The following is a 14139-nucleotide window of genomic DNA, read 5'->3' as shown; positions in this document are numbered from 1 at the left end:
AATTTCCCCCTGCTGGTTAAGAAAATTCAGCGGGACCCCACGCAGTTTTTTTTTTTTAAAAAAATGTAATTCTTTATTTTACACACAATGTACATTGCAGGTGCTAACTACAACTCCCATCATTGTCGTCTGGTTGCGCTGATCTCAGGGAGACCAGGCGACAATGATGTGAGCAGCCTTCAGCACTCGGCACCTGGGAACAGTATCTCCACTACTGGTTTCTCCAGTACCGGAAATATCGGGACGTGTGAAAGAGCCCTAAGAAGCATTAGAGAAACGGGAAAAATCCGCCCACATACAGCCTTTCACGGTTCACTTATTTCATTCTATCCTGGATTCACATAAGGATCCGTATTTGCTTTCCTCTGTTCACTTAAGTATCACATGTAAAAAATCTTCCAGCAGTTATATACACATTCAAAAAGATGACAAATAAAAATCTTACAGTGATGGGAGACAAAAAAAGTAAAATGGATGTACAATGGGAGAAAGTGAGATATATTGCTGGGTGTGCTATTTTCAGTTCCACCTGATTAACTGCATCATTCACACGCGGTATTTATAGACCCATCTAATTAGGGAAGTAGAAATGCAAATTGAAAAATCAGTTCCCTCATGATATTTTCCAGTCACTTTGGAAGTGCTTCCATTTAACGGCAACGTTTGATTTCATCGTATAATTAATTCCTTGCAGTACACGATCGCCACATCCAGTCACTGCTTACTAATTGGTGACATCAGTAATACAAGTCTATTTTTAATCTGTTCCTAAAGACTGAGCGGATTTAAACACAGGCAAATCATTGTACTTCCATGGCTAGTGACGTAGAGGGAAAAAAGCTTACAGAGCTAAGCCTACAGTAAGCATGTCCATTAATAAATGCAGATATAACATAACTAGTATATAACATAACTAGTTTTGCTTTATTTTAATGTTTCCACTCAAAAGCCAAGTCCAGATCTAGTAAACAGATGAAATAAATACAATACTTCAATTACAAACCAGCCCAATTCACAGATATGAGCAGTCAGAAATGGTTATCAATAATGACCGTGACATTTCATTTGACATTTGCAAATGTCCCACACCCAGGACCTAAAGACATACATTTATTTCACAATTAAAAACAAGGTTTCATCCCACCACAAAGAATTATTACGCACACAAGAAAGATCTCACAATCCAGATTAAGAATTACCAAAGCTGTGATATATGAGGGATGTAACAGTAACAGACGTCCCATTTAGATTTTATTTCCGTTGAACAACGTAGGTTTTATGTGTGACTGGGTAGAAGCTATTTCCTTGTAAAATCCTGGGATAGAGACAGATGATACCAGTGTGATCCCTGTCAGCGCCTATAGAAAGCAGTCTGTTCACCATTGTCTCTGGAGGCAGGCACTGAATGAACACACTGTTTATGAAGGCTACCACTGACCTTTGTGACGACATCAGCAGGATTCAATGGCCTTACTAACTGAATACAATAGCCATTTTTCGAAGGAAACATCACTATATTAAGACAAATAGAAAAAGATTTACAGGGGTTTGTGCTGCTTTGGGGAAATACGTTTTGGACAGGCTCAAGGGTTGACACCTCTATTCTGCCCTCTAATAGATGAATTTGTGGAATAAAAAGACACTATTCTTTTTAAAGAGAAGTGTTTTTATTTTTGCTTAACTTTTCTTCAAACAGAAACCTATCTATCTATCTATCTATATATATATATAATCGTCTTATCCCGTCTGTCTGTCTGTCCAGGAAATCCCGCGTCGCTCATTGGTCCGGCAGCGGCCAATCAGCGACGCGGGATTTCAGAAAAAAGATGGCGGCCGTTAGCGGCTCATCTACGGGTCGGATGCAGCCGGGAGATGACCGGCGCGAGGCACTGATCTCCCGGCCGGTAGCAGCAGAAGGACCCCGACCGCCGGCGCAGCTGACCTCCATGCGGAAGGGAGGACCGGGGAGCGGCGCTGCGGGTCGGGATACTTCTGCTGCGAGAAGCCGCTCATCTCCCGGCTTCTCGCAACGGAAGTAGCAGCACAGGCAGCGGCGCTCCCCGGTCCTCATCAATACGATTCCGCTACCCGGTCCTCACCAATACGATTCGCTGATTGGTCGCGGTTTCCGCCACGGACCAATCCGTAGTCGTGGCGCAAAAGTTAAACACCGCTGTGCTGAATGGTCGCGGCCGCTGCCCGCGACCAATCACCGATTTGGGCGCCACATTTAAATAGCGGCCACGACCAATCACCGATCTTGGCGCCACATTTAAACACTGCTGTGCTGATTGGTCGCGGACGATGCCTGCAACCAATCAGCGAGATTGGCGCCAAATTTAAACAACGCTCTGCTGATTGCAGCTGCGACCAATCAGCAGAGAGTTGTTTATATTTGGCACCAATCTCGCCGATTGGTCGCGGTCGGCTGGCATCCGCGACCAATCAGGAGAGCGTTGTTTAAATTTGGCGCCAATCTCGCTGATTGGTCGCGGCTGGCGATCGCGACTAATCAGCATTATTGGCGCCAAATTTAAACACCGCTTTACTGATTTGTCGCGGTGGCCGGTCACGAATAATCAGCATTATTGGCGCCAATTTAAATACCGCTCTGCTGATTAGTTGCGGCCGGCGGTCGCGACCAATCAGCATTATTGGCGCCAAATTTAAACCCTGCTCTGCTGATTGGTCGCGACCGCCGGCCGTGACCAATCTGCGATATAGGCGGCAAATTTTAACACTGCTTTGCTGATTGGTCACGGTTGCCGGCATCGACCAATCAGCGATTTTGGCGCCAAATTTAAACACCGCTCTGCTGATTGTGCCCAGTCGGCCGCATACATATTCTAGAATACCCGATGCGTTAGAATCGGGCCACCATCTAGTGAAGAGTATAATAGCCTATGGGTGATATACATTTGAAGCATGGATGTATATACCTTTCTGGCCTTCAAGTTTATAGAACTATATATTGGACAAGGCATAAATCCAAGCAAATACTTTAACACACACTAGCACAAATAGATTAAAGACTGGTACAAAAGTACAATGAGATCCTCGCACATGCAGTACCAATCAGAACATTGCTTTCATTTTCCAACAGACCTCTGGAAAAATGAAAAGGTTGACTCATTTGTTGCCACAGGCAAATATTGCACTGGTTATAAAACATTTCCCGTGATGCGTTCTTGATGTTGGACATTTGCAGTTGAGGTCCATGGATAGGAGGGACGAGCAGTGAGTGTTTTCACAATCCGCTCGTGCTGACTGTTCCGAAGATATATACAGTATTTAATCTGTGTTACTTTGTGTTTAGTCCTTTTATGGAACTACCGTAGAACACAAAGGATAAACAAGCAACAGGAAATGCTACATCTGTGTTAGGGTAAGTGCCCACATCTGTGTTAGGGTAAGTGCCCACGATGCAGAGCGTTTTTGCCTCTCCCGGGCAGAAAAAACGCATGCAGATTTACATGCGTTTTTTTCTGCCAGGGAGAAGCGTTTTTCCAGCGTTTTCGCATGTGCTTTTTCAAGCGCTTTTCCAAGCAATTTTGAGCATCACTTGGAAAAGTGCTTGACAAGTTGGTCACACATTATAAATCCATGCAACTGGCATGGATTTATATTGTGTGACCAACTTAGATGCTTTAAATGCTGCATCTAGAGTTAAAAATAAAAAAAACCTGTATACTCACCTCTCCGGTCTCCTCTCGGCGGCGATCCTCTCTCCTCGGCGGCCCGCGGTGTACTGGCAGGACCTGCGGTGACGTCATTTAGTCAGCTGATGGTCACGCGACCATCAGCGGTCGCGTGACCCTCAGCTGATTAAATGAAGTCAGCGCAGGTCCTGCCAGTACATAGCGGGCCGCCGAGGAGGGAGGATCGTCGCCGGGAGGAGACCGGAGAGGTGAGTATACAGGTTTTTTTTATTTTTAACTTTTTTATATTTCTTTTTTTCACCACGTGGTAGCCGGGATGAAGAGGCGTTGTCTCCTCTTCATCCTGGGTACCCCACACACCGCGATTACGCCGCAAATTCGCGGCCATTGAATTTAATTGAAACGCAGCAAATCCACATATACCTGCGGGTCTGCTGCGTTTCAATGTTCCTCAATAACCGCGAATTTGCGGCGTAATCGCGGTAGAAATGGTCATGCTGCAATGGGAATTCAGTGCGCTAATTAGCGCATCATACACAGCACATCCAAATACACATTGCTTTGCATGGCAGACTGTTTTACAAGTGTTTTCGCGGCCGCAAAAACGCAACAAGAACGCTACGTGGGCACATAGCCTTAAATGTGAGAATCAGTCTGGGGAACATTCAGCCAAAATGCCAGAAGATAAAGGGCATTGTACTTGTCCACTAAAACACTGGACACCAGGAAACACAAAAGACCCCACGCCCCTCAGGTGTGTCACGCGACAGATCTGGCATCACGGTTATTTTGTTTTATAGTTGCTATGAGGGAACAGAAAATTTTCATTCAGAGTGCAAGTGTGAACAAATCCTAAATCCTCCGTCAATGAAGCATGATCCCCTGCCAATCTATTCTCACCTTTCAGGTCATTTGGGCATGTGAGCACAGCAGCCAATCACCAGCCTCAGCAGTGATATTAGCAAGTACAGCACATATTTTAAAACATTTCCTACCGCGAGCCTACATAATTGCTGTAATTGTTCACAGCGCATGTAATAATTTGCTGCATGCTCATTTTATTTTAACCCTTAATTTAGACTAAAGGCAACACCGGATAAACTTATAAATTGAAATACATTTATTGCACCAAGACTTGAAATTAATTTACCACCAACTAGATATCTGTGTTTATTATTTATTAACAGAACTCCTGCCTACAATATCAATTCTCACCACATATTATCCTACAGCAAAACCTATATAAACTCCACGTTACTAACCCTAGAAGTCATATCTGAGAGGGAAGCAACACTATTGAATGAAGGTCAAATCTAACTAATGCTTAAAGGAATACGGACTTGTATGGATAAGGAGCATGGAAAGTTACCTCAGAATTTCCTTATTCCTGTAGGAACCTATATGCCACAATGTATGAAAGATGGCAGAGGGAAAAAATCTCATATTTCATACCACCATCGTTGAGTATTACTTCAGCCTATGCTAAATAATAAAGAATTAGATGCACTGCACTCACTCAATATACTGTACATCCATTATACACTGTGTGCAGAATTATTAGGCAAGTTGTATTTTAGAGGATTATTTTTATTATTGATCAACAACTATGTTCTCAATCAACCCAAAAGACTCATAAATATCCAACCTTAATATTTTTGGAAGTTGGAGTGGTTTTTTTTTTAGATTTGGCTATCTTAGGAGGATATCTGTTTGTGCAGGTAACTATTACTGTTCCGAATTATTAGGCAACTTAATAAAAACCAAATATAATCCCATCTCACTTGTTTATTTTCACCAGGTAAACCAATATCAGTGCACAAAATTTAGAAATAAACATTTCTGACATGCAAAAACAAAAATCAAAAAAATTAGTAATCAATATAGCTACCTTTCTTTATGATGACACTCAACAGCCTTCCACCCATAGATTCTGTCAGTTGCTTGATCTGTTTTCGATCAACATTGCATGCAGCAGCCACCACAGCCTCCCAGACACTGCTCCGAGAGGTGTACTGTTTTCCCTCCCTGTAGATTTCACATCTTATGATGGACCACAGGTTCTCTATGGGGTTCAGATCAGGTGAACAAGGGGGCCATGTAATTATTTTTTCTTCTTTTAGACCTTTACTGGCCAGCCACGCTGTGGAGTAGTTGGATGCATGTGATGAAGCATTGTCCTGCATGAAAATCACGTTTTTCTTGAACGATACCGACTTCTTCCTGTACCACTGCTTGAAGAAGTTGTCTTCCAGAAACTGGCAGTAGATCTGGGAGTTGAGCTTCACTCCATCCTCAACCCGAAAAGGTCCCACAAGTTCATCTTTGATGATAGCAGCCCATACCAGTAGCCCACCTACACCTTGCTGGCATCTGAGTCGGAGTGGAGCTCTCTACCCTTTACTAATCCAGCCGCTGGCCCATCAAGAGTCACTCTCATTTCATCAGTCCATAAAACCTTTGAAAAATCAATCTTCAGATATTTCTTGGCCCATTCTTGGCGTTTTATCTTATGTTTCTTGTTCAAAGGTGGTCGTTTTTCAGACTTCCTTACCTTGGCCATGTCCCTGAGTATTGCACACCTTGTGCTTTTTGATACTCCAGTAACGGTGCAGCTCTGAAATATGGCAAAACTGGAGGCGAATGGCATCTTGGCAGCTTCACACTTGATTTTCCTCAATTCATGGGCAGTTATTTTGTGCCTTTTTTGGCCAACACGCTTCTTGCGATCCTGTTGGCTATTTGCCATGAAACGCTTGATTGTTCGGTGATCACGCTTCAAAAGTTTGGAAATTTCAAGACTGCTGCATCCCTCTGGAAGACATCTCACAATTTTGGACTTTTCAGAGCCCGTCAAATCTCTCTTCTGACCCATTTTGCCAAAGGAAAGGAAGTCGCTTAATAATTAAGCACACCTTATAGGGTGTTGATGTCATTAGTCAACACCCCTCCTAATTACAGAGATGCACATCACTAGATTTACTTAATTGGTAGTTGGCTCTCAAGCCTATGCAGCTTGGAGTAGGACAACATGTATAAAAAGAATCATGTGATCAAAATACTCATTTGCCTAATAATTCGGCACACAGTGTAGGAGCGATTGCCAACCAGGAGATCAAGTCACATGCTACCCTGGGGTCCCCAACATGGGGCTGCCTAACTCCTGTCACCTTTATTACTGTGGTAGCAGTGAAGTCACCAAACTCATAGTCATTATTAGTATAATGCCATAACTTTAATAGGTTTTCTGCCTTTAAATAAATTGTGTGATTTAACAACTAAGTGGCTCATAATCTAGAGTTGGTTAAAGGGATTTTCTCAAGTTTGGGAGTTATCGTCTATCCACAGAATAGAGGACAACTTACTCTGAACAGACACATATGAATGGAGCAGTGCTGGATCATGCACACTGCAGATCTATTCACTTATAGGAGTGCCGCTCAGCTACTTCTGGTGGTCCCATTAAGAATTAATGGAACAGTTTGCATGATCAAGTTCTTTGGAGTCCCAGTTCTCTGGATCAGTGGGGTTCCTAACGGTCCTACCAACGATCATTAAGTTATCTCCTATTCGGAGGATAGCGGATAACTTCCAAACTTGAGGCTGCCCCTTTAAAGTCCTTTGCATTACAAGAATAACTCCCATTAAGGCTATGTGCCCACGTTGCGGAACTGAAGCATATTTTTTACGCTTCTCCCTGGCGGGAAAATCGCATGCGGATTTTACATGCGGTTTTCCCGCCAGGTAGAAGCGTTTGTGAGGCGTCTTTGCAGCGTCTTTGCATGCATTTCCGCATGCGGGTTATCAAGCACTTCTCCAAGTGATTTAAGCATCACTTGGAAAAGTGCTTGACAACTTGTTCACACTATATAAATCCATGCAACCGGCATGGATTTATATAGTGTGACCAAGTAATAGTTAAAAAAAAAAAGAATCAGAATGGTAAAAAATAAAGTTTATACTCACCTTCTGATGCATTCTCTGCCCCGTCCGGAGTCTTGAGCTGCTCACGCTGTTGTGTGCAGGACCTGTGGTGACGTCATTGAGTCATGTGATGGGTCACATGACTCAATGACGTGGCAGGTCCTTCACACAACAGCGCGACGGAGGGAAAACATCAGAAGATAAGTATAAACTTTATTTTATTCTTTTTTTTACAGGTTCTTTGGTACCCAGGTCTGGATGAGAGTCTCCTCTCCTCCAGACTTGGGTACCATCCGCACATTGATTCCGCATGCGGAAACGCAAAATTAATGAACATGCTGCGGATTTTTGACCGCAGCATATACGCTGCGGAAAAATCTGCAGCATGGGCATTGACATTGCGGAATGCCATTGGGGACCATGGGGTGCGGATATACATGCGTTTTACAAGCGTTTACGCTGCGGAAATTCCGCAGCATATACGCTTGTAATACGCAACGTGGGCACGCAGCCTTAGAAGCAATCTGATTAAGGGCTCATTCACACGTCCGTATTTTCGGTCCAAGTGATGTCCGTAAAGGAAATGGAACGCACTTGGACCAATGTTATTCTATAGTGCAGTTTTTATTTTCAAGGACTGAATCTAGTTTCTTCCATAAATCGGATGAAACTCACCCATTCTAGTCTATTGGTTCCCCAAAAGCAAACAAAATGGATGCCATATGTATAGTATCCTCATTTTATGGATATATTGTATTTCTTTAACATAGGAATCAGTAATTATTTACAAAACAATAGCTGCTGTATTTAAAAAAAAAAAAAATAGCACATGGATGACAAGTGAAAAAGAAAAAAAAAAAACACCCAGTTTATACAGTCGTGTGAACCCACCCTCAAGAGCATTAAAGTGGCCTTAATGAGGTGGGGTTTGCATCTCATAAATAGGGAACCTCGGTGATGCCATTCTGGAGGCCAGTGTGAAGCAACGGGAGGCCATGCATGCATAGCTCTCTCCACTAACTTCTATCGGAACTCTTAGGCTATGTGCCCACGATGCAGAAATGCGCAGGATTTTTTCCTGAGCGTTTCTGCATCTCCCTGGCAGAAAAAAACCCATGCGGATTGTACATGCGTTTTCCTGGTAGGGACATGCGGATGTGAAGCGTTCTTCACTAGCATTTCCGCATGCGGGTTGACAAGCGCTTTCCAAGCGATTTTAGCATCACTAGGAAAGTGCTTGACAACTCAGTCACACTATATAAATCCATGCAGCCAGCATGGATTTATATAGTGTGACCGAGAGAATGTCAAAAAATAAAAAAATAAATGTATACTTACCCTCCGATGGCCCGCGCTGTCTTGCTTCACCGTCCCGGCTGCTGGCAGCGGTGGATTGAAGGACCTGCCGACGTCAGCGTCGCGTGACCCGTCACATGACTCTGACGTCAGCACAGGTCCTCCATTCCATCGCGAAGTGCCGGGAAGCAAGGAGGAGCACAGCGCGGGCCGCCAGAAGGTAAGTATATATTTATTTTATTCTTTTTTTTTTTTTACGGCCTTTTTAATGGTACCTGGGTGTGGAGGAGAGTCTACTGTCCTCCACACCCGGGTACCATCCGCACATTAGAACGCGCCAATTACGCAAGTACAGATGCAGTCTTGCGGAATTGGCGCGTTCTAATGCAAGTCAATGGCGGCGAAAATGCAGCACTTCCGCAAAATAATTGGTAGTGCTGCGTTTTTCCGCAATGATAATCCGCAGCGGAAATTTCCGCAGCATGTGCACAGCACATGCGGATTATCATTGGGGGACATGGCAGACCTTCTACCATGCGTTTTTAATAAAACAAGTGAAGTATCAAAGGGGTTGTGCAAGAATTAAAGGGAACCTGTTACCATATAAAGTCCAATCTGAAGACACCATGTTATAGAGCAAGGGTAACTGTTTAGACTGATATAGTTTTGTGACAAAACAAAAAATTCAGTATAATCAGATTTTCGGTCCAGTATGAAAGTATGAGAGTCCTATCTCTGTATTCACACTTGTACACAGAAAACTGTCAATCACTGACAGGACCACCCAATGGACCACAAATCCCAGAAAGAGGAAAGTATAAATTATTAACACAAAGGCAATTCTGAATCTTTTCTCACATAACTATATAATCAGTCCACTCATCTCCCCCTGCTCTGTAACATACGGTCTGCAGATTGGACGGTATTTTCATGGTGATCGGTTCCCATTAAAACTAGTTACAGGAAATGTTGTAGGATACAATTAAAAACCCAAACAAGAATCAATTATGTGGTAAATCTCCATCTGGCCAAATGATAATGCTCTACTGGTCTGTGCTGGACTTTATATTATTGGAATATATGGCATGTGACTGCTGCAGCCAATCACAGTCCTCAGCGGTCAAGGATCATCGCTCCAGATAAGTAAAGACAGCTAGGACCATTGAAGCATTGGCACTGGAGAATCAAAGTACTTACTTTGGAAGCTAATTTAACTTCCTAACTCCCTCACAACCCCTCCCTTTGAGGCTGTAGACATTTTCAGCTCCTGGAGATATAAATAATATTTTCATCCATTGGTCACCAAGCAAAGGTATTGAAAATTGTAAGGAAAACCAAAACACTAAATATATTGCTTTTGCCTGAGTTGCATATGCTTTCCAAAAAAACATAAATTTACAAAGAACATCTAAAGTGGAGCATATACGTGCACTCAACCAACCAAACATCATAAAGAACCCACACACTATCTACAACCTGCATCAAGAGATAAGAGAACAGAGCAGTGACCTTACATCTAGTAGCACAGGAGAGTATGGAAGCAGGACCATGTGTGACAATGAGAAGTACACCACACCTATATTTTACTGAAATCAATAAATATAAGGCTAGCATTCTAGGGTGTATTGGACACCGAGTAGTGAGACAGAGAGCATTCACCCATTGATTTCCAATCCACAACAGCACCTTTAACAAGTTTAATTTAAAGGGGTTGTCCAATGCTTTTATATTGATGGTCTGTCCTTATGATATGTCATAAATATCTATATCCAAAACCAATATCGCATCCCCATCCGATGTGATCAGTTGCAGAGTGGTACAGCAAAGCTCCGTCACCAGTGTAAAGGCTGCAGCAGGGTACTGCAGATCCACCCGTGTTCATTCCAATAGGAACGGATGTGCAGTAGCCAGGCCAGTTGACCGAGCTGAGCAGCTCTATAACTGATCTTTGGGCGTACACCACTCCCTCCGATCTGATATTGATGACCTATCCTATGAATAGCCCATTAACATGAAAGTACCAGACAAACCCTTTAACTATCTAAAAGGTTTTCAATAAAAAATAAATAAACTCAATGGATTTCTATAAGAAAAATATACATTTATAATAAATGTAGGCAGCTTATGTATATATCATATGTCCACTGACAAGACATAAATGGAAACTGTGGCCGTGCATCTGAGGTAACCAATTTTCAACAATTATAGTATAGTGGAAAGTCAGACCACCCAATTCAGGGGACAACCAACATGACTGCAGTTACTGGTCAAGCAAGGGTTGTCTCCCAGCTTTGATAACTCATAGGACAATATCTTAAGGTGCCCATACACATTAGATGAACATTTAATCTGTATGGAGATTCCCAACCCTCCCTAAGGGATAAGATTACACGAACAGATGAAAAATCGTCCACTTTTCATCCAGAAAAAAATAAATTAAAAAAAGATGCTTTTTCATCTGTATTCTCATCAGTGTGGAATTCATTTTTAAACATCTGCAGTGAATAAAATTTACAAGAACAAATACAGTTTCCCATGTTATGAATTGCAATGCATCTGTAAAATTTGGATGCTACATGGTTGATCCGTATGGGATCTGCTTTTTGGACCCATTTTTTTGTGCGAACATTCGGTCTGTGTGAAAAAAAGTGGTCATCTGAACGGCCGATATGAATGTGAGAATGCAGCCCTAAACAGCAAATCTGAGAAGACAGAGGAAAGAGGTAGAAGGCGGATTAGTCATGTCGGATTTCATCTTGCCTGATACTTGGTTCTCATTCCAAGAAGGTTTATTCCATAGTAAGGGATGCTATAGTGTTGGCAGAATGAAAATCAAGTGGATCAGCCCACTTAAAGCAACACTCTAGCATATTTGTTTTATTGCAGTGCTGGAGTGGTGCTACTAATGTAAGTACCCTGCCCCAGCTCTCAAACTTACCTGCCAACGTCTTCATCATTTATTGGTGGCACACCAACTAGCCTCCAGCAGTTTGTGACCTGCCGGATTGCAGGTCACTTTTAAATACAAGTCTATGAGAGCCTCATTCTTGCTCTCAGACTCACACTGAAAGCTTGTGATCGCTATCTCTGACTTCCGGTCAGTCAGAAGTTGCAGTCACAAGATGGTACCGGAGCAGCACCGGGAAGAGCTGAAGGCAGAGGGTGGTGAGTATAATATTAGGAGAAGGGATCTTGCGTTAGTAGCACCACTTCAGCACTGAAACAACAACAAAAAAAAAACGGAGTGCTGCTTTAAAAAGTGGATTGGATATGACAAAGGATGAGAATAGGGACAGTTCCGGTGTATATTAGACTGGTATGTGTAATTTTACCTTGTTGTGGGGGACAACAATACCATACTTTTATTTGTGGGTAACATGGCAAGTAAAGTTTAATGAAATTTTTTCTAAGGCCACAGCCCCACTATCAGTATTTTTTCTCAGGAGTGGGAGCCAAAAACCAGGTGAGGAACAATCAGAGAAAAGGTATAATAGAAACAAGTCACCAATTCTGCATTTATCACCCACTCCTGTGAAAAAATACTGACCGAATACTGATAGTGGAGCCGTGGCCTTAGAGGAAAACATTTTAAGTACACCTCTTATGATAAACTGCCCACTTCTGCTATAGGTTTTCTATCCCACCTGATCCCTTATAAACATGTACACTCAGATCAGCTGAGCATGCATGTTTATGTCACTGGGGAGCAGGTGATAAGCAGCTGTCAGACAATTCTAGCGGTGTTTCTATCTGGTAGGAACAAAGGATTAGCAATGGAGAATAGCCAGGCTGCTCCCATAAACTCCAGATTGCCAGCTGATCCTGTTGTGATTTGCACGGTTGCCCAGGACAGACCACAGACTACTGCCCAGCCATCATAGGTGGTCATGATGGATGCCCACAGTACTGTGAAGACCAGAATGGTCACTTAGAAGATGGTCAGTTGCCACTGAAAGGAAAGGTATTCATATTCATTTCCTAACCTTCATCAGAGAGGATATAGCTGGAATCCAGATTTCATTGGCACGGCTATTTGTGAACCTCCTATCAGCCTTCTGGGGGACTGGTACAGGGACTGGCAATCCTAGACAAGCAGCATCTGTAGTGCCATAGATGTCAAAAAAGGAAAATAACTGCTTCATATATATGGCCAAAGCTGGCACAGGACGTAGAAGCTGGCACATCCATTACCTGGACCAATAAGGAAGACTGCCACCTGCTAATTGTTTTCTCCTGTAAGGCACAATGGGTTTGTCTTATGCCAGGCTAATGGGCACCCCAAGATGGGTGTGAGGGAAGGGGTGCCACAAGACTGGCTACTCCGAGCTGTCCCCTATACCCAGCACCCATGTACACTGCCTGCTCTCCCCATATGGTGTGCTGTGTACACCCGCCATACCAGGGCAGACGTGCCCACACATGCCATGCACACCCCATACACACGAGCTCCGCCAGACACAAAACTTACAGCAGCCGGAAAGTTTGGAGAGTCCCACACCCGCGCCATGTCCTGAGGACACATCTGTGCTGCTGCCTGTCACATGAGGACGGGGAGACCCTGACAGGAAGAGAGACCCCCGGGGAGGAGAGATGGGGGATGTGAGGCGAGGCCGCATAACAAAGGCTGCCACACCGGGGGGCACCGTGCTGCCTGGCGGGGCGCCACTGTAATGTGCAGGCCTCGGGGAGACACATCTGGGTACATCATCTCCATCACACTCACCTCCCGTCCGCACCGCACACACTGCTGCTCGCTTTGTTTGCCGGCACCCCCGGTCACAGGCCCGGCTTCTCCCACGGCTCCTCCTGTCGGTGGCTGCTCACTTTCCTCCTTTCTCTCTGTCCCTATCCCTCTTTCTTTCCTTCACCTCCTCCTAGCAGCTTTCTCCGGCCAACCAACACGGCGCGCTCCCCGCCGTCACCTCCCGCCGGCGCGTGCACGAGAGTGCGAGCCCGCGCCGTCTCCTCACCAGCCGCCACCTGACAGCGGTACTCTCCCGGGACCCTGCGTCATGTGACCAGCGCGTGATAACGGCCCCCCTCATGTCCCGACCTATTAGTGCGCCCCTCAGCATGGGAGACACGTACATGGACGAGTAGTTATGGAAGGAAGTAGGCGACGTCCAGTCAGACTGGCTGCACTGCCCTACTGAGAGGATGCAAGTTACCTCATGGGCTTCTCCGTGTCAGTGCTGGGGCCACACTGAGCAATGGCTGCCAATGGGCGGCTGGATAAAGGCCAATTGCTGCTGAACCGCACGGC

At 44.2% G+C, this 14139-nt stretch overlaps 1 protein-coding gene across 2 annotated transcripts in view; it reads right to left on the bottom strand.

The window, feature by feature from the left end:
* The window catches only part of NCK2 (NCK adaptor protein 2), a 61431-nt gene extending 47521 nt beyond the window's left edge, over positions 1 to 13910 (bottom strand). Inside the window, exon 1 of one of the 2 annotated variants that reach the window (XM_073664797.1) lies at positions 13600 to 13910. The gene's annotated coding sequence lies outside the window, so the exon portion shown is untranslated. Of the gene's footprint in view, positions 1 to 13344; positions 13477 to 13599 lie in introns of those variants that run through there. The other variant, XM_073664798.1, reaches the window with a different exon arrangement.
* Between the last annotated feature and the right edge of the window lie 229 nt (positions 13911 to 14139).

This window comes from Phyllobates terribilis, unplaced genomic scaffold (assembly GCF_046119375.1).
Source record: "Phyllobates terribilis strain yellow unplaced genomic scaffold, ASM4611937v1 Scaffold_2__4_contigs__length_985480577, whole genome shotgun sequence".
Lineage (NCBI taxonomy): Eukaryota > Metazoa > Chordata > Amphibia > Anura > Dendrobatidae > Phyllobates > Phyllobates terribilis.
Note: the sequence above shows the minus strand (reverse complement) of the source record. Positions and strands in the feature narration are given on the sequence as shown.